Source organism: Sturnira hondurensis, unplaced genomic scaffold, assembly GCF_014824575.4.
Source record: "Sturnira hondurensis isolate 20B ecotype Veracruz unplaced genomic scaffold, ASM1482457v3 Scaffold0019144, whole genome shotgun sequence".
Taxonomy (NCBI): domain Eukaryota; kingdom Metazoa; phylum Chordata; class Mammalia; order Chiroptera; family Phyllostomidae; genus Sturnira; species Sturnira hondurensis.
The window spans coordinates 2624062-2647712 of record NW_028091775.1 but is presented as its reverse complement, the minus strand read 5'-3'; positions in this window follow the sequence as shown (position 1 = coordinate 2647712).

Here is a 23651-nt window from a genome sequence, read left to right as displayed (position 1 = left end):
TGTGAGAGAGAAACATTGATTGGTTGCCTTATTGTATGTGTCCTGACTGGGGATCGAACCTGCAAACTGAGTATGTATCCTGACTGGGAATGGAACCTGGACTGTTTGATACATGGGAGGGCACTCCAACCAACCGAGCCATAGTAGCCAGGACTAGATATTTTATTTTTTAAAAAATAGTTATTGAAGTCTTCACAGGTTTTAAGGTAGTAATGGAAAATGTATGAATTAAGAATGAGGGTCAAAATCTGGTTTTGTCTTAATTGTCTTGAATAAGGAGAAGTTAAATGTGAACTAGTCTTATCACACCCAGGAATCCAGACCCATTGCAGAGTTAGCCTGAGGAATCGCAATAAGTGGGTCAGGACTCAATCTGATTGTAAAACTTAGTCACACTCTATTATCCCAGGCAAGTGACTGGTAGAGAAAGGTGACATCAGAAACATAGACAAAGAGATGCCCATTATTGGCAGAAAAAAAGCCTGGGGCTGACAATCACTCATCAGGTACCCTATTAGCCTTTCTTTAAAGTATCACCTGTCATTCAATGAGTTTCTATCGAAGTCATACAACCTCCCACAGAGAGAGGGGAACCATATTAATTTGAACTATATTCATCATTTTTCAAAGTTTTCAAATTTAAAAATATTTCCCAACAACAGCAAGGATGAAAGTTGGAGTATAAGTTATAGTTCTCACATTAAGTATCCCCAAACATTGCAGAATATTTTGTAAACCTCTTTAAAATGAAAACAAATAAAATATTTCAATGCTACATATTAATGAATTATAGTAAGAAATGATCTTTGAGCCTTAGCTTTCTTATTAGTATAACTAGCTGAAACTTTTGACTTTCTACCTTAAATTTTTGTGTGTGTGAAATTTGATTGCTGTTTAAAAAATTGCTCTGTAAAGCAATATGCCACAACTGAATTGGGTAAAGTTCATGGTAATAATATTTGACCTAAATATATTTGTTTACAAAAAAAGTTTCAAAGAGGTTTATCACAGTAACATTTTCAAGCAACAAGTCTAAAATTGGCCATTCATGTGTGTGATATATTATGTTTTGATTATTTATTTTCCTCCAGTGTTTTTATTCTGAAGAATTTCAAGGTTGCACAAAAGTTGCAAGATTACCACAATGAACGCTCATATTCTCTTTACCAATTGTGAATATTTTGGTACATTTGCTTCATTGTTCTTTCTTTCCTTTATTGTGAATCACTTGTGAGTTAGTTACAGTCATCATAATGCTCAGCACTTAAATAATTCAGTACATATTTTCTAAGAACAAGGAAAGTCTTTCACATAAACAGAGTAAAATGATAAACTCAGGACATTTAACATAGATATGAGGCTATTATGTAATACATATCTACATTTAAATTTCCATTTTATAACTGCATTTTTCTCAATCCTGTATCCAATGAAAAGTCACATGTTATATTTAGTTGGTCACATTCAATATTATTTGCAAAAATAAAAATAATTATGCATACTGTGATCTTTAGATGTGTTTCTGAAAGAAAAAGTGTACTTGTGAAACTCCCATATGATTGTATACTTGCAATGTATATTTTCATAACATTGTGGTAATAATCAACTAAAGTTATTTGTGGTATATAAACACACCACATTCGTCCACAAAAATGAGCATATATAGACATTTTTGGTGTGTATGCACACTAAAATAGGCTGAGGATACAAACTTAAAACTTGGCAAGATTGTAATAAAACAAGGCCACAGAAGAAAAACTCATCAAGATTTAAATAACATGAAAAGTTAGAATGATGAAGGAGGAAGAAAAAATTAAATTGAACATTGTCTGTCTGCAAGGTCATCCTTTATCAGTCATCTCCTTTAAACGGGTGGACAAAGGTGACTATGAAATTAGAGAACTTAATGTTTGCATGTTCTCTAACATGCAAACCAATCCAATGTTTACGATGAAAACAAATCAAGTAGTGCCACAGTAAAGGATGCTGTGGTGATTTTAATTTGGCCACAGTTTGCATTTCTGTTCCTGCTTTCATAGAAATGTGTGAACTTGGCCTTTCCCTCAGTCTTCCTCTCATGGGCACTCTCTGGTTGTCCTCAGAAGTGTTATTTTTTCTGTACTTGGTCTGGCCCTCCAAGTGTGCTGAATTTTCCTTGAATGTGCGAAGAAGATGGAGGCCTAGGAGCACAGGTTGGAGAATAAAGGATAAGCCTACCCTCCCGTATCCCTTCCTGGGCTGACCAGGATAATTTGTCTTGATGTAGGACATTGCCCGCACCCCACAGGAGGGTTGCCTAACAAATTTATGCACAATGACCCTGAGGAAACAAATCAAGGCTGTGTTGCTAATTTATACCATGCATTATCCGATGCAAAAATAACTATTACTCTAGTCCAACTTCATTTGGAATTCCAAAATTTAAGTTTTTTGAGTTTAGTTTTAAGTATGCATACTTTAGTTCTGTTTGTGTAGTAAACCTGTATGTCTGAAGTTTGGAGAGACACTGACAAACCAGTCTTAAATGCAATACATGCAACACGAACATGATAAATTCCATAGCTTTAAGGACTTAGGCCCAAAGTTTGGCGATTTCCCTGACCAGATGATGACTTTCAAACTTTAAAATGCTGTTAAAACTAACAGCTTTTTCTTTCTTCTCACAGTTACGGCTTACAGAAATTTAAAAGTTGGAATGGTAGAAGAACCAGTACTCTTTTTTTTTTTTTACTTTTTTGGCACTTGGAGCAAAATAACTCTACTCTACCTTGTCCCATAATTCTTTTACAATGTACTTGAGTGAACTAAGAACAGAACACACTGAAGACAGATAATGGCGCTATCATTTCCTAGCAGTATAAATTCAGGGGAGTTACTTTGTCTTGATTTATCGCATCTACCTTACAAGATGATCAAAAAAGTAAAAGATTTAATGCTATGACACATCAGCAGAAAATAGCTGCCCAATAATATTATTATTTTTATCATTATTACATGGTTTTCCTCACTAACATATTACATTATAAGAAATATTTAAAAATTAATCAAGACAGCATCACCATTTTGATAGAATAGGAACAATCCTTTATAAAATAAAATGGGACTCACAGGCACTAAAGGAGTTGATAAATCATCTCCCCCCAAAACAACAATAAAATTGGTTGGAAATATAAAAATTAACCAGTTGGGAATCAATTAGTCATGAAAAGCACTGAAGTTCAGGCAAGCACAATGGGAGTCTCTTGTTAATGCCTGGGGTTCCTTCCATTCTACCCGTTGCCCTCCAGTCCCGCACAGCTTGGTTAGAAGGGTGGGTCTCCTAAAGCACAGCTGCCTGTTAAGTTCAGGAGGAGACAGAACAGGTGGGAGAAAGAGGGGAAGGAGAAGGAAATGAGGGGTAGAACAAGAGGAGAGGACTATGACACTCACTTAGAACTATGCACAAAAAGCAACTTGAAATGTATCCTAGAACCAAATGCAAGAGCTAAACTGAAATACTTTTAGAAGGAAATATGGCAGAAAAGTTTTTGTGACAACAGATTAGGTAAAGATCTCTTATATATGACACCCAAAGCATGATCCATGAAAGGGAAAAAATCACTAAGTTCAACTTCATGGAAATGCAAACTTTTTCTCTCCAAAGTGCCATTAAGAAAATGAAAAAAAAAAATGGGCCACAGACTGAGAGAATGGTAGAACATATTTGCAGATTCTATTTCTGATAAAGAACTAATAAGTCATTTTAAAAAGCAAGCCAATTAAGAGCTGAGCAAAAGACTTCAGTAGACATTTCACAAAGAAGATATATGAATGGGAAATTAAAAAAAAGATGTTGAATGTCATTAGTTGTTACCAACGGGCAAACTAAACCTATAGTGAGATACCACAATAGCCCCACTAGCATGGCCATAATAACCAAGAATGACAATATCAAGTGTTGATGCAGATAAAAAAGTGCACTCTACATTGTTAGTGGGGATGAAAATGGCACAGTAGCTTTGTAAAACATTATGGCAAAGCCTCTTCAACAAATGGTGTTGGGAGAACTGGACGGCTATGTGCAAAAAAATGAAACTCAACCACTAACTTACACCATACACCAAAATAAATTCAAGGTGGATAAAAGATTTAAATATTAACCATGACACCATTAAAGTCTTGGAGGAAAACATAGGCAGGGAAATCTCAGATATTTCACACAGCAACATTTTTACTGATATGTCCCCTAGAGCAAGGGACACAAAGGAAAGAATAAACAAATGGGATCTCATCAAAGTAAAAAGCTTTTGCACTGCTAAAGAAAACAGTATTAAAATAAAAAGGGAATCAACCATATGGAAAAACATATTTGCCAATGATACTTCAGACAGGGTTTAACCTCCAAAATATATAAAGAACTCACATGACTCCACTCTAAGAAGACAAGCAACCCAATTGAAAAATGGGCAAAGGACTTGAACAGATACTTCTCCAAGGAGGACATACAGAGGATCCAGAGACACATGAAAAGACGCTCAATATTGCTAGCTCTCAGAGAGATGCAAATTAAAACCACAATGAGATACCACTTCACACCAGTCAGAATGGCTATCATAAACAAAACAACAAATAACAAGTGTTGGAGAGGCTGTGGAGAAAAGGGGACCCTAGTGCACTGTTGGTGGGTTTGCAGACTGGTACAACCACTATGAAAAACAGTATGGAATTTTCTCAGAAAACTAAAAATGGATCTGTCTTTTAACCCAGCAATTTCACTGCTAGGATTACATCCTAAGAACCCTGAAACACCAATCCAAAAGAACCTATGCACCCCAATGTTCATAGCAGCACAATTTACAATAGCCAAGTGCAGGAAGCAACCTAGGTGCCCATCAGTAAATGACTGGGTCAAAAAGCTGTGGTACATTTACACCATGGAATTCTATGCAGCAGAAAGAAGGAAGGAGCTCCTACCCTTTGCAACAGCATGGATGGAACTGGAAAGCATTATGATGAGTGAAATAAGCCAGGTGGTGAAAGACAAATACCATATGATCTCACCTTTAACAGGAACCTAAACAACAAAACAAACAAACAAGCAAAATATGACCAAAGACACTGAAATAGAGAGCAGGCTGACAGGGACCAGAGGGGAGAGGGGAGGGAATTTCAGTGAAATTTCAGAAGAAAAGAGTAGGGTTTACAGGAACAAATATAAAGGACACATGGACAAAACTGGGGGTGGGGAGCGTGGAAATGGGAGGGAGTTGGAGAGGGATGGGTGGATGGGCTGGGAGTAAAAGACAGAAAACTGTACTTGAACAACAATTAAAATAAAATTAAAAAAAACATTATGGCAATTCTCGGTATAAAGTTAAATACATATTTATCAGATAACCCAGGAATTCCATTCTTAGGTGTTCACTTTAGAGAAATAAAAACATATGTCCATACAAAAATGTATGAGCAAATGTTCATAGAAGCACTATTCTTTTTTTACGATTTTATTTATTTATTTTTAGATAGAGGGGAAGAGAGGGAAGTAGAGAGGGAGAGAAACACCAGTGTGTGGTTGTCTCTCATGTGCCCCCTACTGGGGACCTGGCCCACAACCCAGGCGTGCTCTGACTGGGAACTGAACAGGTGACCCTTTGATTCACAAGCCAGCACTCAATCCACTGAGCCATACCAGTCGGAGCTAGAAGTATTATTCTTAATAGACCACACTGGAAGCTATCCAAATGTCCAACAACTAATAAACAGAGAAACGATATGTGGCATATTCAGAATAGAATCCTATTCAACAATAAAATGGAACAAGCTATTGATAAACCCTATGACATGGATTATCCTCAGAAACATTACAGAAGTGAGAGAAGCCAGGCATTAACTCAAAGAAACACATAGAGTGTGATTCAGTTTATATGAACCTCCCAGAAAAGGCAAATAGAGACAGAAAGCACATCAGTGGTTGTCTGGGATCAAAATGGAAACTGGAACTGACTAAAAACAGAAACATTTAGAGTGGTGGAAATATTCTAAAACTTGATTGTAGTAATAAATACAGAACTACACATTTTAAAAAATTGAAATATATACTTTTAATGGCTAGATTAAGTGGTATGTAAATTATACCCCAATAAGGGGTATAATTTATTAATTATAAATTTTAATTTTTATTAAAATAAAATTTTAATAAAAATTAAAATTTTTATTAAAAGTTAAAATTTTATTTTTTAATAAAATTAATTTCATTTTAATTTTATTAAAAATGAAGGCAAAGTTCTATTAAAATCAAGAAAATGAATTAATACATGAGACATNAAGGCAAATAGAGACAGAAAGCACATCAGTGGTTGTCTGGGATCAAAATGGAAACTGGAACTGACTAAAAACAGAAACATTTAGAGTGGTGGAAATATTCTAAAACTTGATTGTAGTAATAAATACAGAACTACACATTTTAAAAAATTGAAATATATACTTTTAATGGCTAGATTAAGTGGTATGTAAATTATACCCCAATAAGGGGTATAATTTATTAATTATAAATTTTAATTTTATTAAAATAAAATTTTAATAAAAATTAAAAATTTTATTAAAAGTTAAAATTTTAATAAAAATTAAAAATTTTATTAAAAGTTAAAATTTTATTTTTTAATAAAATTAATTTCATTTTAATTTTACTAAAAATGAAGGCAAAGTTCTATTAAAATCAAGAAAATGAATTAATACACGAGACATATAATTCCTTAAGAAATATATTCATTGTTTAGTTAAGTAAAATCAGAAATAAATGTGGAACTGAATTTAAACCTTGGTGTATACATTTCTCCAGAAACCAGATCAAGTTACCATGGCTAAAGGTCAGTTTCCCAGTTCGTGAAATCAGAGGTGTGGGTGCACGTATTCCCATTCAGAACCATTATTGCACAGTTCCAACAAGATATGAAAGTGACTTATAAGCCATAAAACTCTATACAAATGCTAATTATAATGATGATGATGTCACCCATCAAAGAATTAGTTTTGACAATCTATTTTGTTCTTGAGCTTAAAGTCTTTGTGGTCACAGGCCCCTGCCCCTTTGGGAAGCTCAATAGCATCACTGTTGTAAAGTACTTTGCCCTCCTGCAAAATAAATCCTACAGAATTTGCTTTAAAATATACAAACAACTTTATAAACATGATTTGATCATTCTATGGAACATGTAGTATAAACTTTAATAGGTACATTGTTGCAAGCAATCAGCAAAGGATAAGAAGGAAAATACCATGTATTCCATAAATATTATTTGTAAGATGAAATATGTTCCTTGCATTTGGAGTTATTGCTATTCTTAGAATCCACCCTTGTAAGACATATTGCTGAAGGCATCCCTCTGGTAGATGTTCACAAAAACATCAAAGGTAAAAAAAAAAGTATGTTGCAATATCAATCTGTCCTTATCAAGCCTTGAAAATCAAGCAAAGTATATTATTTACACATGAGAGGTTCTATTCTGAGTCTGCATACATCTGGCATAGCTCATATTTTTCCTTAATTAAAAATAAGTATTATAATGAGTGCCTTCCATTTAATTGCTCTATATTAGTAAGCTTCTGCCCCCAATTTAGGAATATCTTTAGCAAGAATGAGGTCCTCGTTAAAGCATACTCCGCCTGTCCCATCCCTACGCCTTCCCTTTCATTCCCACATTTCCCAAGAGAAGAATGACTTGAAACAGTGAGGAAATCAATGTTGCTGATGTTCTGAAGCTAATGGGTACTGATGAAGAGGGGAGGCCGTACTTACTCAGGCAGAGTGTCTGTGACTAGCTTTGGTGTTACAGTTGAATTAAATTCTGGCCATTCTAAGTATTACCTGTTCGTTTATTCATTCATTCAACAAACATTTATTAAGTATCTACTTCTTGTGAGCATTGTGCTAACTTGAGTCAATTCAATGGTAAGTAAAAAAATATGGTGCTGCTCTCGTGTAGAGGTCAGGTTAGTCAAGGGTTAACATTTTCGTTATATAATTAGACAATGAATATTGACTACACCTAATAGTAAGTGCTCTGAAGGAAAGCAACATGATTCAAGCAGTGGCATACCTAGAGATTTGGCATCTAGAGTGGATCACTTTTATTTATTTATGTTTAATTTATAAAAGGCTTCATTTATTTATTTTTTAGAGTAAGGGGAAGGGAGGGAGAAAGAAAGGGAGAGAAACATCAGTGTGTGGTTGCCTCTCACACACCCCCTACTGGGAAACTGGCCCATGACCCAGGCATGTGCCCTGACTGGGAATTGAACCAGTGACACCTTGGTTGCAGGCACTCAATGCACTGAGCACTGAGCTACACCAGCCAGGGCCAGAGTGAATCACTTTTAATCCCTCTCTCTTCCATATGACAAATTTATTTTTTTAATTATTAATGTTCTAATTACTAATAATTGCTATTTTATTCAATCTTTAATTTTGAAATAAACAGATAGTATATTTGAATTTTGAAGATATTTTTCAAATTAAGCAAAATGCTTTGTGTGAACTAAAATTTGTTTTTTCTAAACAAAAATATTATACTTTGCTATTTGTGCTGTTTTGCCATTTTAACTTTTAAACCAAAATAAAAACTTCAAGTGCCCTTACAAGATTGTAGAACTGAAGTAACTCATTTTTGTCTATTTATAATTACTGTGCTGTCATTGTTTATTTAGAATGTACTGTGTAAATGCAGAAACATGTAGTACAATGGGAGCTAAGACAACTCTGTACTTGAAGTGAGTCAAGTGCTTGTGAACCATTATGAACTTTTTCAACAAATGCCCATGGTGAGGGCTGACGATGTAATAGGGAATTCTCCAAATCAGCTTCCATAGAGAATAGAATGCCTATTGAAGAATAAATTTTAAAAATACTAATTTGAATTGTACAAACATATTCAAGCTCAATAGTCATCACATCAATTGTTGAGAACTTAGACCAACAAAAGATTTATTCAGGAAAGACATTGTTACTGGCACAAGGCACTAATAAAAAGCAGAGTAGCATTTTGTGTGTTTTATTACTATCTTTAAATTCTCCGCAGACAATGCATTTCTTTATTCCCTGCACCCTGACAGACTCCTTCTACCATTCTGTCCTTGGTGAACCACAGATACAATGAGAGCATGTAAATAACAAAAGGACCTGAATCATAAGGTGCATGCCAGACTCCTGTCTAAGAAAACATGCCCGCGGCTGTGCAGAATTTTCAGGGGCCAGTGCTAGAAAAGCAAGGAGGTAATGTGAGAGCAGTGTAAGCAGGTTGGGGAAGTATGTACATGAGACTACACATAGCTCTATGTGGCATATTTAGGATTTTGACCTTTATCGTTAAAACATATTAAACTTTTTTTATCTTTATCCTTTGAAGGTTTTTTTTTTGGTGAGGAGGAAATGGAGGTGGTAAGGAGGTATCATAATCAGATTAGTATTTTGAAAAGTTCACTCGGCCACAGAGAAAGAGATTAGATGGACCCAGTGTCAATGGGTGTTAAAGATGCCACAACGCTAGCTAGCTCTTGGTGACAACTTAGTGGAAACAAGATGGTTCATGACACCAGGCATTTATAACAAGTAAGATAAACAGGGATTAGTGAAGCACTGGATGTATTATATTAGTCAGGGTTTCCAGAGGAAAGAGAGAGAAAGAGAGGGGGTTGGGGGACAGAGAGAGAGAGAGAGAGAAATGGATTGAGATTGCTTTATTCTAAGGAACAGGTCACACAATTACGAAGACTGGCACATCCAAAGATCTGCAAGGTTTGTCAATAAGCTGGAGACCCACGAAAGCTGATGGTGTACTTCCTGTCCAAAAGCTGGCGGGTTTGAGACCCAGGAAGAACCATTGTTTCTGTTTGAGTCCAAAGGCAGGAAAAATACCCCAATTTCTCAGCTCCCTGCACTCAGACAGGAGAAAACTCCCTTACTCACTGGACGGTCAGCCTTTTGGTTCTATTCACGCCTTCAGCTGAGTGAATGGGGCCCATGCTCTTGAGGGAGTATCAGTCAATCTACAGACTGAAATGTTAATCTCATCTAAAAATACTCTCATAGATATGTTCAGAACAAAGTGTGCCAAAATATATGAGCACCCTGTGGCCCAGTCAAGTTGACACATAAAATTAACCACAATGAACAAAGAGTTGAGGGAGAGGGACTTGTTTAGAAAGTTTCCTATCCTAGTTTGGACAATTTGAGAGCTGGTTGTTGCCCTTACTGAGCTAGGGGACACCAGAAGGTTTTAGGCAGGATCAGAGGTTTTATTCTGTACTTATTGACTTTGAGGTGGCTTAGCAACAGCTAAGTCATATATCCATGGATATACGGTTTGGGACTTAGAAGAGAAGTTGGTTTAGCATGAGATGTTAATAAAAGCCATAAGCAAAGATAGAAAAGGCAACGAAGAGTTAATACAGGGTAGAGAAGAGGCCTAAATCAATTTTGGAGAATTGCAACATTTAATGTATAGATCAGGAAGATAACCCTGCAAAAAAGGCTGAAAATCACAGTCAGAAAAGTAGTGGGCACACAGTGGAGAGTATTGGATCATGGGCCTTCAGGCAGGAAGAAGGTGGGGGGTGCCAAGGCAGACTGCGCCCCCCACAGAATGAGGAGGAGGGAAGACAAATGAGCAAAGAGGAAATGGTGACCGTGTGTAGACAGATTTTAGAAGAGTTTGCCTGTGAAAAAGAGCAGAGGGAACAGGGCTGTAGCTTACAAGATTCTTAGTGATATAGTTGTAAAATTATCCTTTCTTTTTTTTTTACTAAACCTAGTGAAATCAACCACTTGATTGATTGGTTGATTTCACTAGGTTTAGTAAAAAAACCTCCACTCCTAATATAATCAGGGAGTAGCAAGATATATCACAGTGTGCTCGATAAATGTGTTGGATGAATACATGTCCTTGAATGCCTGGTATCATCCCTCTGGAAAACCATTCATAATTCATGGCTTTACTGTTTTTTTATTGGAAATGATGGACTATAAAATGCAATATATTGTACATAATACATGAATGATAATAAATGTATATACATATATATCAATGCATGTACCATATGATTAAGCCTTTCTTGCAAAATCTGTGGTATTAATTACCCAAGGCAAACTGTACACATAAACCACGGGGTTCAGGCAGATCCTACAAATAATTGTATTCTCTTTATGAGGCCTCATGGAATAAATGCCTTTCTTTTTCTGCAAAAGGACAGACTTGTTTTATTGTATAGGCAATGTGAATGATATTCCTGATCGTGTTTTTCTCATCACTTTGGAGCAAGCTAGCTCAAGCCTAAGCTGTGGTCCATTTGCACCAATCAGAAACAAGAACCTCAAAGCATGATTTCGTCTACATGTCTCCACATTTTTGTCTATATTTCATGTCTGCAAGAAATATAAAGTTTCTTAACTTTATATTCTTATGGCTCCAATTTTCCTTGTGTTCTATGGATTTTTATAATATGTCTCCAAATTTTAAAGCTATAACAAGGTATAAACAATAAACAAATAGTCCTAGCAGTTTATAGAATTCAGTAGGACGCACCTATAAGTGCGTTGCTCCATTTTATACTAGAACACAGAGTTGAGTTGGCTTCATTTCGTGCCTATAAATGAAACATTTGGCAAAATGGCATGATTCAGATCTCAAAGTGCATTGCTGAGATCAGATGAAGAGGTAAAAAGGGATTTAGTTTTACTTTAAAGGTCGATTCTGCATGTGTGTGCACATATGGGCCCACTCTCCCACCACAAGTGTGTAATTGTTAAATGAGCTTCTCTTTTTGAGGATGAGAGGTGTATTTTTAATGAGCAGAAGACATTAAAGGGGGAAGTTTGAGGCCTCTCAGAATCAACAGCATCACAACAAGCTTTCAATTAGGGGACATCTTTTGGGGATACAGGGGAATCTCTACCCAAAGTCAGTTGCTAATCACATTCACCTGCCCAAGCAGCCAAACAGCCCCATGCATGGGGAAAGGTTGCTTATATCCTCCATGCTCAATCACACTGCATTAAGTGGCCACCTGGGTAATGTGCTAGTGCACACCTGCTGACCTGCTCCACCTAACAAAACGTACTAAAACGAAACTCCTATAATAGACAGAAAGCAGAGCCTCCCTGGCCTGGAAAGGGAGACAGAATAAGCCAAGAAGAAAAGACCCAAGACTGGAAAGATATAGTGAATTGTCAGGAATTCAGCATTAACTTTGGGACCTGTTCTTAACACGTTCTACTGTTCTTTACAGTGGATTTAAGGGATTTTTATCCCTGGAAAAAAATTCAGTCTTTTCACTTTTTCTACAATAGTATTTAATCTGAATCAGACCAAATAACAACCCAAAGTGTAGAGGGTGATATCAATCAGTATTATACACACACAGGCACACACACACACACTCATTTTTTGGGGGGTGGTGATTGCTTTTTTCCTATTTTGGAAATGGATTATACATCTTTATTTTCTAAATTCATTAAAAATTCTTTTCCTAGCCTTGGCTGGTGTAGCTCAGTGGATTGAGCACGGGCCTGCGAACCACACAATCGTGATTCGATTCCCAGTCAGGGCACATGCCTGGGTTGCGGGCCAGTTCCCAGCAGGGGACTCACGAGAAGCAACCATACACTGATATTTCTCTCCTTCTCTCCTTCCTTTCCTCTCTAAAAATAAATACATAAATAAATAAATAAATCTTAAAAATTTCTTTTCCTAAAACATACAAATTTTCTTAATTGGATGCCAACTTTTGGGATTGAATATTGCATGTTTCACCTTTTAAAGGTATAAGCAAAGTCTAGTTTATAACACAAGACAGGTTTCCCCCACTACCTGAAAGTTGGGAGATACTCTGAAGTCTTCCATTGGCCTGAATAGCATAAAGCAAAGAAGCAATTAGCCATTAAGTTACGTGAAAAAAAATTTTGAGTATTCCCAGATTCCCCCCAAAAACCTAAAACATACCAAATACACTTAATTATGTCCAGTTTTACATAAAGCATAACACCTTTATGAGCTCTCTTAGGTTTTTCTGATACCTTAGGACACATCTCACTAACAGATGCACAAAATAAATCTCGGTAAAGCACAGATGCTCACAGGCACACTTAAAGCGATGGGGCTTGACGCTGAGATGCTAAGTGCACATCCAAGGGAAGGAGCTTGGCAGGGCCGCTCTTGCTGCTCAGGGCGCATAATGCCTCCATAAACGCTAACCATAAACGCTGCAAAACTAATGCTGAACACTATTTTCGCTTCTGTTTCTCCACAAAAGCGGAAATCCTCTCTGGATTTCATTCCATAGTGAAAACTGGTACCAAAGTAGGTCTTTTCTAAAAGAGATGGGGTGTAAAGTTAACTTCCAACAAGCAGGGGATACCTATACTGTAGATCAAATTTTCTGTACTTTGCAACATCATGGATGGAACTGGAAAGCATTATGCTGAGCGAAATAAGCCAGGCAGTGAAAGACAAATACCATATGATATCACCTTTAACAGGAATCTAAACAACAAAACAAACAAGCAAGCAAAATGTAACCAAAGACACTGAAATACAGAACGTGCTGAAAGGGTCTAGAGGGGAGAGGGGAGAGAATCACAGGGGAAAAGGGGAAGTACTCACATGAACAAGTGTAAAGGACACATGGACAATAACTAAGGTGGGGGGGCAGAGATGGAAGGGAGGTGGGGAGCACTGGGGGAGGCAGGGCTGGGAATACAAGAAAGAAAACTGTACTTGAACAAGAGTTAAATTAAAAAAAAGAAAGAAATAAACTGCTCATAAAACAAAACAAAACAAAACAAATTTTCTGTACTTGACCACTGCATTCCTACAGCCACTTGCACTGTTATTTTTCTGCCTAGGACAAGTTGTATTTTTTAAAATATATTTTATTGATTATACCATTACAGTTGTTCCATTCTCCCCCTTCATTCCCCTCCACCCTGCACACCTCTCCCCCACCATTCCCCACCTTTAGTTTATGACCACGTGTCTCAAGTTCTTTAGATTCTATATTTCCCCTACTACTGTTGCCCTCCCCCCTATCTATTTTCTACCTACCATCTATGCTACTTATTTTCTGTACCTTCTCCTCCCTTCTCCTCCTCCCACTCCCCTGTTGCTAACCCTCCATGAGTTCTTCATTTCTATGGTTCTGCTCCTGATCTAGCTGTCCTCTTGGTTTGCTTTCGTTTTAGGTGTGGTTGTTAATAACTGTGAGTTTGCTGTCCTTTCACTGTTCATATTTTTCATCTTCTTTTTCTTAGATAAATCCCTTTGACATTTCATATAATAAGGGCTTGGTGATGATGAATCCTTGAATTTGATCTTATCTGAGAAGCACTTTATCTACCCTTTCATTCTAAATGAAAGCTTTGCTGGATAGAGCAATCTTGAATGTAGGTCCTTGCCTTTCATGACTTGGATTACTTCTTTCCAGCCCCTTCTTGCCTGTAAGGTTTCTTTTGAGAAATCAGCTGACAGTCTGATGGGAACTCCTTTGTAGGTGACTATCCCCTTATCTCTTGCTGCTTCTAGGATTCTCTCCTTCATTTTCATCTTGGCTAATGTAATTATGATGTGCCTTGGTGTGTTCCTTCTTGGGTCCAACTTCTTTGAGACTCTCTGAGCTTCCTGGATTTCCTGGAAGTGTATTTCCTTTGCCAGATTGGGGAAGTTCTCCTTTATTATTTGTTCAAATAAGTTTTCCACTTGTTGCTCTTCCTCTTCCCATTCTGGTACCCCTATAATTCAGATGTTGGAATGTTTAAAGATGTCCTGCAGGTTCCTAAGCCTCTCCTCATTTTTTTGAATTCTTGTAGCTTCACTTTTTTCTGTTTGGTCATTTCTTCCTTCCTTCTGGTCCACTCCCTTGGTTTGAGTCCCAGTTTCCTTTCCATCACTATTGGTTTCCTGTGTATTTCCCTTCATTTCAATTAGTTTAGCCATCATATGTTCCTCTAATTTGTGACTAAAATCAACCAGTTCTGTGAGCATCCTGATCACCAGTATTTTGAACTGTGCATCTGAGAGGTTCACTATTTCTTTTTTGCTAAGAGTTACCAGCTCTGGGGCTTTGAATTCTTCTTGAGCCATATTTTGGACTGTTCCTGCCTGTTACACATGAGGAGTGGAGCCCTAGGTGTTCACCAGGGAGGGGCAACTCAGTCGCTGGGTTGTGATGCTGTATGTGGGGGCAGGGTCAAAGGAAAGAAATGACGGCCCCCTCTGCTGCTTCCTGCCGCTGTGGCCACTGCCCACGTGGTCTGTCCCACTGCGTGTGAATGTGCGACTGGATCAGCCCGCCGCCTTACGTCCCCACTGGGTTTGCCACTGGGGCCTATGGGGTCCATCTCACTGCTCACTCCTCTGCTGGTTTATCTTCACGCGAATGTGTGACCATGGCCAGCCAGCTGCCCTGTGTCCTCCCTGGGTCCGCCCGAAGCTACCCCGGCAGCCTGGGCACCTGGGCTGGTGGATCCTTCCTGCCCGGCCCCTCTCCCCTGCTGGCTCTGCCCCTCTTACCTGTCCGGTTGAACCGTTCATTGTTGTCGGACTTCCATATAGTCCAAACTGTAAACCTACTTTTGCCCATTCCTGTATATATAGACAATAATTTCTCTTAAGAAAGTAATAAATTTAAAAATTTTAAAAATTTGAAAATATCTGGGTTGGTCATATTTTATAGCTGAATCAAATCATTAACAACCAAATTGAGCTCTTCTCTGAAGCACTTATGTGCAATTGATGCATTGAAAAATAAAAAAAAAACATGGAAATATACTATAACACAGCCTATAATTCCCAACAAGCCTCTCTGTTTTCTGATGAAGATAATCAGTAAGTAGATCACCAAGGCATCTATTAATCATTGTCAATTGTGACTGAGTGGAGGTTCTGACTGGCTGCTCACAGACACTAAAGGAAACTAGAGAACCTGTGGAACCAAAATCCTTCCTTCAGTAAGACAACTGCTTAGAGGCATGAAACATCTTTAAATAAAAAAGAGACAGAAAATAAATCTTAAGATATAAAATGTGTAGATTTTTCAGACCAGATATTAGCTTGTAAGCACTAGTAACATTTAATGCAGCATTCTAGAACAATGCAAAGAAAAGCTGATGTATGGAAATTAACACACACAATAAAACACTGTCTCAAATCACAACAAATAGCCTTGTCTGGTGCACAGCAATATTACAGATGCATATTTCTGTTTGATTATCTGTAGTAGAAGGGATTTTGAAAATGCTGGTATCAGTGTTGACAGCTAAGACAGACATCAGTTAATACTGGCAAAACTTTGATTGTTTCTTTAATGTTTCTATTATTGTTAGTTGACAATGTTTATATCTTTCCAAAATTAGTTATCTAGGTTATTAAGTTTTAAGTTTCATTTATCACACAAGGCATTATAGTGCTTTCTATATTTTGTATGAGAGAGCTAAGAACTTTAACTGTGGGAGTAAATGTTGGCTGCAGAAATATTTAATTTTGATAGTCAAGTGATACCAGTAACTCCCTTTGTCATTCGTTTCATTCTTCATTTTATCTCTCTCTCAAAAAACAATGATGGTGTTCCTTTTTCAGAGAATATACTGATAGCTTGGCTGAACGCACTGTTGGACTTCAATTCCCTGATGCCAGTTAATGGACACAAAGTGAGACAATCTAACTGTCTTTCTCAGGTATTTGGGATTTGAGCACAGCCATTGTAGTCTGTCTTTGTGCTTGAACTGGGGAGATATTTGGGACCATGATGTGTATAGAGAACAGGATGACTACTGGGGAGGTGTAGAAAGATTGGGATAAGATACCATGTAGTCCAAGAATAAGAAAGAGATGAAGGGAGAAAGAATCTCACTTTGACCCAAAGAAATTCCCAGGCACTACAGGGCCCCTTGAATGGCCCACTTGTACTTTCTATGCTCTTCTGTCATGAGACACTTTTGGAAGTTTTCAAGAAATTTCTTTTCTGCTTCTCCTCAAAATAATCAAGTTTGTGTCATCTGTATCAAAATGATCCATCCTAAGACACGTGAGATGCCTGACATTAAAACCAAGTTACTTGCTCACTCTTTACTATCAATCTATCTGCATTTATTTATCTATTGATATTTACAATAGCCTTCTATTTGTGGATGCAATTTACTTCTCTAGACTCTAGTCTAAACTCTAGTCTAGTTTATGCTTATTATAACTGTGAAGTTGTAACTTGCACGTTGGAGAACTAGCAACAAAACCACTTTTTGTTGTGCTAGAACAGACTAACCCCAGTCACTGCAGTGTGTGTGTGTGGCGGTGGGATGTGTGTGCTGGGTGTGGCAGCATGTTCATGAAGCATATAATTAGAAAAAGGAATAAGGCGATTTTCCAGTAAATACTCAAACTGGAAGCTATTCTTTCCTTCTCAAAGCAGGAGGGTCTAAAAAAACAAAGGCCACTGACTCTCTGAGGCCATTCACTGGCACTTTGGAAGAGACTTATACAATTCTGAGTAGGAACAGACTTACGAAGTATAGAATTATAATATAAATATAGCTATTTGATTCTCTTCTAAGCAGCAATTCTCTCTGTGTTAAAGCCTGAACTTGCTTGCACACACACATGACTATCTGATAACCAAGCACTGTACAAATTTGCTCAGCAGATGTACTTCAGGGGCTATTTTAAAATGCTGATTGCTAGTATCTTCTTCTAGACTTATTGAATATGAGTGTATGGGTTTGAGGCTCATGAACCTGTGTTTTTAAAAAGTCATCCCTTGACATTTTGATGTGGTAAATCCAGCCTAATCTGGGGGAGCCACAGTTTTATGCAATTACTATTCAAGCTTTGGTGAAACTAAAGAGTTCAAAGAGCTTTATAATGGATAAAAATGAGATGTGGACCTAAATCTGGGCAATGAAGATGGGGCGTAATCAGAACAATACAGGGAAAGTTGGCACTGAACCGAGATAGATACAAAGCAGCCTCTCTTCTGTACGGGGCAGTCACTACTACACAGCTGAGAAGGGATTAGCAGTTAACAGGAGATGCCGGCTTTAAACCACAGGTGGCAAACACAAGGCCTGAGGGCCCAGTCTGGTCCTCTACCTTGTTATATCCAGCCCGGCACCTTGTTTCTTCCCAGTGGCAGAACCAAGTTCTTGCTTAACTCTTAGGAAATAGGTACATTTACACAGTCCTAAAATTACATCCAAGCCCTTTGAAGGTGACCATGAGGCTTGTGTGGCCCCTGGTGAAAATGAGTATGATACCCCTGCTTAAACTACCATATATAGTATCTATAAAATCTTCATGTTGATATTTACTTAAAAGTATGTACTCATGCATTACATTGTTCTCAATTCTTTTGTTTTTGTTTTATTTTCTCTATGTAGTCTAGTGTTGATATATGTACTGTATTTCACCATGTGTAATGTACACCCATATTTTTGTGTGCATTATACATGGGATTATTATACCCATGGCACATAATCACTATACCCATGTATAATGTGCATCCTTATTTTCCCTAAAAAATTTGGGTAATAAAGTGTGCATTACATAGGGCAAATAATGGTACAGAAATCCTTCTGAAATGGGTGAACCTAATTGGTAATTTTTATCAATATAAAAACTTTCAGGAGAAACGGATCAATAGAGCTCATTCCGTACGCAATGGTCTCTGAAGAGGGAATGCTCTTTTCTTATGCTTTACCTTATGCACACAGGTGCACACCCAGAGGTAGGTACACAGACGCACACAGATGCACGCAGACACACACAGGCTCACACAGGCACTCACACCTCTTTGCTCAAACCACTTACTTTCTATGAATAGATTAGAAGGATTATCAGGAAAGTTCCTACTCCTTTAACAAGAGTCAAAATTACATTCACTGTTGTAGATAATTCATTTATTATCTTTGCCATCAACTGCATGAAAACTAATTCAGAGGCCTAACAGGTAGATATGAGAACTGGAAGGAGAATGACCATTTGTGCATAGCTATTTAACTCCTAGATGACTTTTTTTTTAATTTAGAAACTGCATATGGCCATTTAAAATAATAACGTGGCTTAACAATCTGAAGTCTTTTTGAAACAACAACAAAACATGGGCAAGTTCTCCAAATGGCAGTCTCTTTGGCACTCTGTCCCTAAACTCATGGTATGTACTGAGAGTAATAAAAGCTGAGACACATGGCTCTACACGCCAGTAGGTGTAACGTTGTTCTAATGCAGTCATTGTGTCCTTTAAAGCAATGTGGTGGTTCATATGTGATTTTTAATCCCGCATTTTTGAGTAAGGAATTGCAAAATATGGAAGATGCAGTTCTGAATCCTCCATTGTTTTAATTTAAAAATCCTTTAAACTACATTATATCATACACATAGTTAAAAGACTGAACCGTTTGTAAGTTATTATCATTTACAAAGGGAAGAGAGTCATTTTCTAAATTTGGAACAGTAGAATAGTTTAATTTTATTATTATGTCTGCTATTTGTCTTAATAAGGCACAGTCCCAGGGGCCAAAGCTCCTATTAAATCCAACACTCTCTCATCACTCTTGTGATTCAGTGCCTTCTTTGAAAGGGAGTTCCTTAAGTAAGTCTACAATACTGGAAAGGATTAACAGGCAAACTACCAACCAAACACATTTATTTTACTAATGCAAAAAATGTTCTTAATTGTTTCCCTAACAAGCAATGTTTCGATTCTGAATTCACTGAACTTATGATAGTTGCTCAGCTCTCTGCGTGTTACAAAGGGAGGTAGAAAAAAACAAAACAAAACAAAACAAACTCAAAATCTCGTCCTTAATGGGATAGGAAGAGGAGCCATTTATTAGGTACTTCCTATGTGTCAAGTTCACTGGAAGGTGCTCTCAGCACATTGCATCCTTTTGTGGAATTTTGAATTTATTTGGGGAGGCAAATACATCCTTGTAACCATCAGGGAATCAAAAGTAGTACTTAAAGTTTAAAGGCCTGGCCAGCCCCTTTCTCCTGTCTTAGTTTTTCAGCACCTCAGCTTTCTTGACAGGTGGGTCTATTGAGCTGGGTCTATTGAGGACTGTCCTTCATTAGCACGCTCATCAACTCCTCCCTCTTTTTTTCCTGCTGTGTTTTCATAAGTTTTGTTCTTATTTTTTTAATTTTTTAATTTATTTTAACTGTTGTTCAAGGATAGTTTTCTGTCTTTTACTTCTATCCCAGCCCACCCCCCAGCCCTCACCACCTTCCTCCCATTTCCACTCCCCTTAGTTTTTGTCCATGTGTCTTTTATACTTGTTCCTGTGAATCCTTCCCCCTTTCCCTGAAATTCCTTCCTCCCTCTTAACTGCAGAACTGATCTTGCCTGGGGAAGCCAATCCTAAATGACTCCTTGCTCCATTCCTTTTTTTCATCTCTACCCCACATTCAGTATGGCATACATGAGTCGGCCACCCAGATGTGAAATAGGATAGAACATATAGTTCTTGTCATGTTTTTCTGATTTCTTTTTTAGAGATGGCAACACTTAGCATAAATAAAATTCCAGAAAGCTGGATAACTCGAATAAACCTTTGACGCTATACTTTATGACATGGTTGCTGTTGGCTTACGTTGTTGAGAATGGTGGACAAGAACACTGTGACTTGTCAGGTTGCATGTGTTATATTCCCAAAATTCTTTAAGACATCTGACAGTTCAGGCAATAAAAATAAAGTAACTCTTCCTGCTCAGTCTTCTTACGACCCTATAAACAATGGTCCTCACCAAGGTTTTTATCCTTGTCTAATTCTCTTCTTACACTGCCTCATGTCTGCATAATCTCTTCTAGTCCCTGGCTCTGATTACTTCTTCTCCAATGATGAATCCAAAGTCTTCCAGTCCAGTCTAAGGCTTTTTCTGGACACTCAGCCCCGTGCACACGACTGTGTATAGGTCACTGCTCTACGTAAAAGGGTGGTGTAGGATGGAAACGAGGAGACTGGGGAATGCACATTCTAGTTGCCATAACCTCAAAGACATGCACGTATCAGAACGGGGAGAGTCAAAACTACACACACTCGCCTACACAATTTCGGACACACGAGGCACAGCTGCCTCTGTTCTGACAGAGTAAGAAAAATCAACAAGATAAAAGAAGCAAAACAAAACACCTACCACTACAAGATTTAGGTTGTCTGTGCTTTGCAAGATGTTTTTTATTATCTACATCAAACTCTTCGAACACCACACTCAACACATTGTACTGCGGCGTCTAAGGCAGTAGTAGTAGGGTGGATGACATCCTCGCCTTTCCCTTTCCTTCACCGCCCCCCACATTTAGGTGCCAAGTTCTCTTCCTCCCACCTTTAATATCTCTCATATTTCTTTCTTGCCCTCCACGCTCACTATCAGACAACTATTGACTCAGTTCAAGTCCTCTCAATGTACTAACTGTTCTATTGCAACACCTTTCTAACCGATCTCCTGCTTATACATTTGTCCCTGTTGAATCCATTATGGTATGATAGAGTAGTAACTGTATAATATATTCCAATGGCTCTCTCCTTTTTAAACCAAACCCCGTAGCACTTAGAACGACATAAAATAAACTTTAGGACTGGCCCTGACACAGATTGGTAGCTCTGTTTTTGCCAAGCCACCCCTCACTCGCACATTCTAGTCATTGCCAAGCTTCTTGCAGGGCCCATAACCTGACACGGCCCTTCCCATCAAACTGCGTTTGCCCAGACTGTGCCTTCTGACTGCAATGCACGACCCTGTCCCTGCTGCCCAGATTTCACCAAACCACCTTCCACGTGTCCTTCAAAACTCTTTTCAAATGTTACTTCCTCCGGGAAGCCCTCCTTGACCAACACAACCTCTACTGGTTTCCCTTTCTACAACTTGTTAGAGAAGCATGCTGACGTCAGTAAAAATGGTAGTGCCAGCAGTACAAACAGTAAAAGTTAATGGTTATTGAGTGAATTTTAGGCTTCAGGAATTGTGATACCATTTTTTAAAATTTTGCCTTTTAGTTTCTAATACTTTATAGAGAATGTCTGTCCACTCGATAGTTTCTCCATTGAGACTCTAAAAAGGAAGGTTCTCTGTATTACAGATTTTTTTTTATTCTTAGAGCCTAAATCAGTGCCTTACTTACTAAATGATTGAATGTTCAGAAAGACTGTAACTATGTTCTTCATGGAAAATTTCCAGATTCTCTCTACTGGAAATAATCACTCTGAGTCTGAATTCCACTTTGACAGGATTTGCATTCCTTCACTGCTTATATTAAATATTTTCACTTATATAACTTGGCTGCCCTTCATGCAAACTATGCAGTTAGTGAGTGGCCCCTTCTTTATCATTCTTTCTGACAATATCTCTCAGCAGATTCCAAAATCTTTGGAATTCATATTTTAATGTCATTCAAATCTTCCCTTTCTGATACTTTAAATTTTAAGTACTAACACTACCTGAAGTAAGAGACACCATTTGGGCCCAGAAAAGAATGATGAATACATTTAGATTTCTCTTTCTTTAGAACACAGAATTTTAGTGCTCAAAGAGAGCAATGCAATCATGCCATCCAACCTCTCTTTCCTCCATTCCCTCCCGCCATCTCCTCCCTTCCCTGCCTCCCCGCCTCCCTGCCTCCCTCCCTCTTCCATCTTTCCTCTCTTTTTTAATGGAGGAGACTGAGGTCCAGAGAGGTTTGAATGATTTGTTCAAGGTTACAGAGCAAGTTAGCAGCTACCTTTAGACCACGTCTCCAGAATAAAGAAACCAGACAGTTGCAATTTAACAACTTGAAGCAAGGTTCCCACCACACTCCTCTCTTCTAAGATATACTTTGATAGTGGCTATTTTTTTTCATAAAAGAGCTCTTTGATGATTTTTGATCATTTTTTCCTTTGTTATATCAAATTTAAGCCTTTGTTCTGAAAGTTTTCAGGAGGGTCAGCTGCAGCATACATAAACGTATTCTATCAGTGACACCAAAACACACGCCTCTCTGACTCACTGGGAAACAATGAGTTGACTCAGTTTTCTAAAGCGTGTGACCGATTTCCAGTGAGCTAATGGATACCTGATATACTTATTCTAACCTAATATATTTTCTGAAGTGAATACAAAGTATTTTAATGCATCTAACTACAGGAATATTGGGCTCAGAGCCATCACCCAATGTGCTACTTCTCTGTCTTTCAGCCAAGTCTATTTCTGTTTGATACACTGACATCAGAGAATGCCAGGGAGTTACAGGGAGATAAGAACTTTATACTTGGCAGCATTTGACCATGTGTAAGAAAACAATGGGATGCAAGCTTACATCTTAAATGCCCTTACCATCAATGGCCAAAAGCTTTAAAGACTTTAAAAACAGTGAACTACAAACCCAGGATTCCTTAGGGCAGGTTTTCTACATTAGTGTTATAGGTAGATATAATTTGGTTTTTGCTTTTCATTTCAGGAGGAGAATGTTTCTTTAGCAGGTGAAGTAGGATTAAACACTTGTTATGCAAATAAAAAGCTAGCAAAAGAGGTGAAACCTTGGGCCTAGAGCTTCAGACACAAAGCTTAAGGGAGGCCAGTGGGTTTACACTCCTGTCTTCTTTGGCCCCAGTCACCATGCAACTTCCTCCTCTGACGCCCGGATGTGCAAACGGCTAAAGC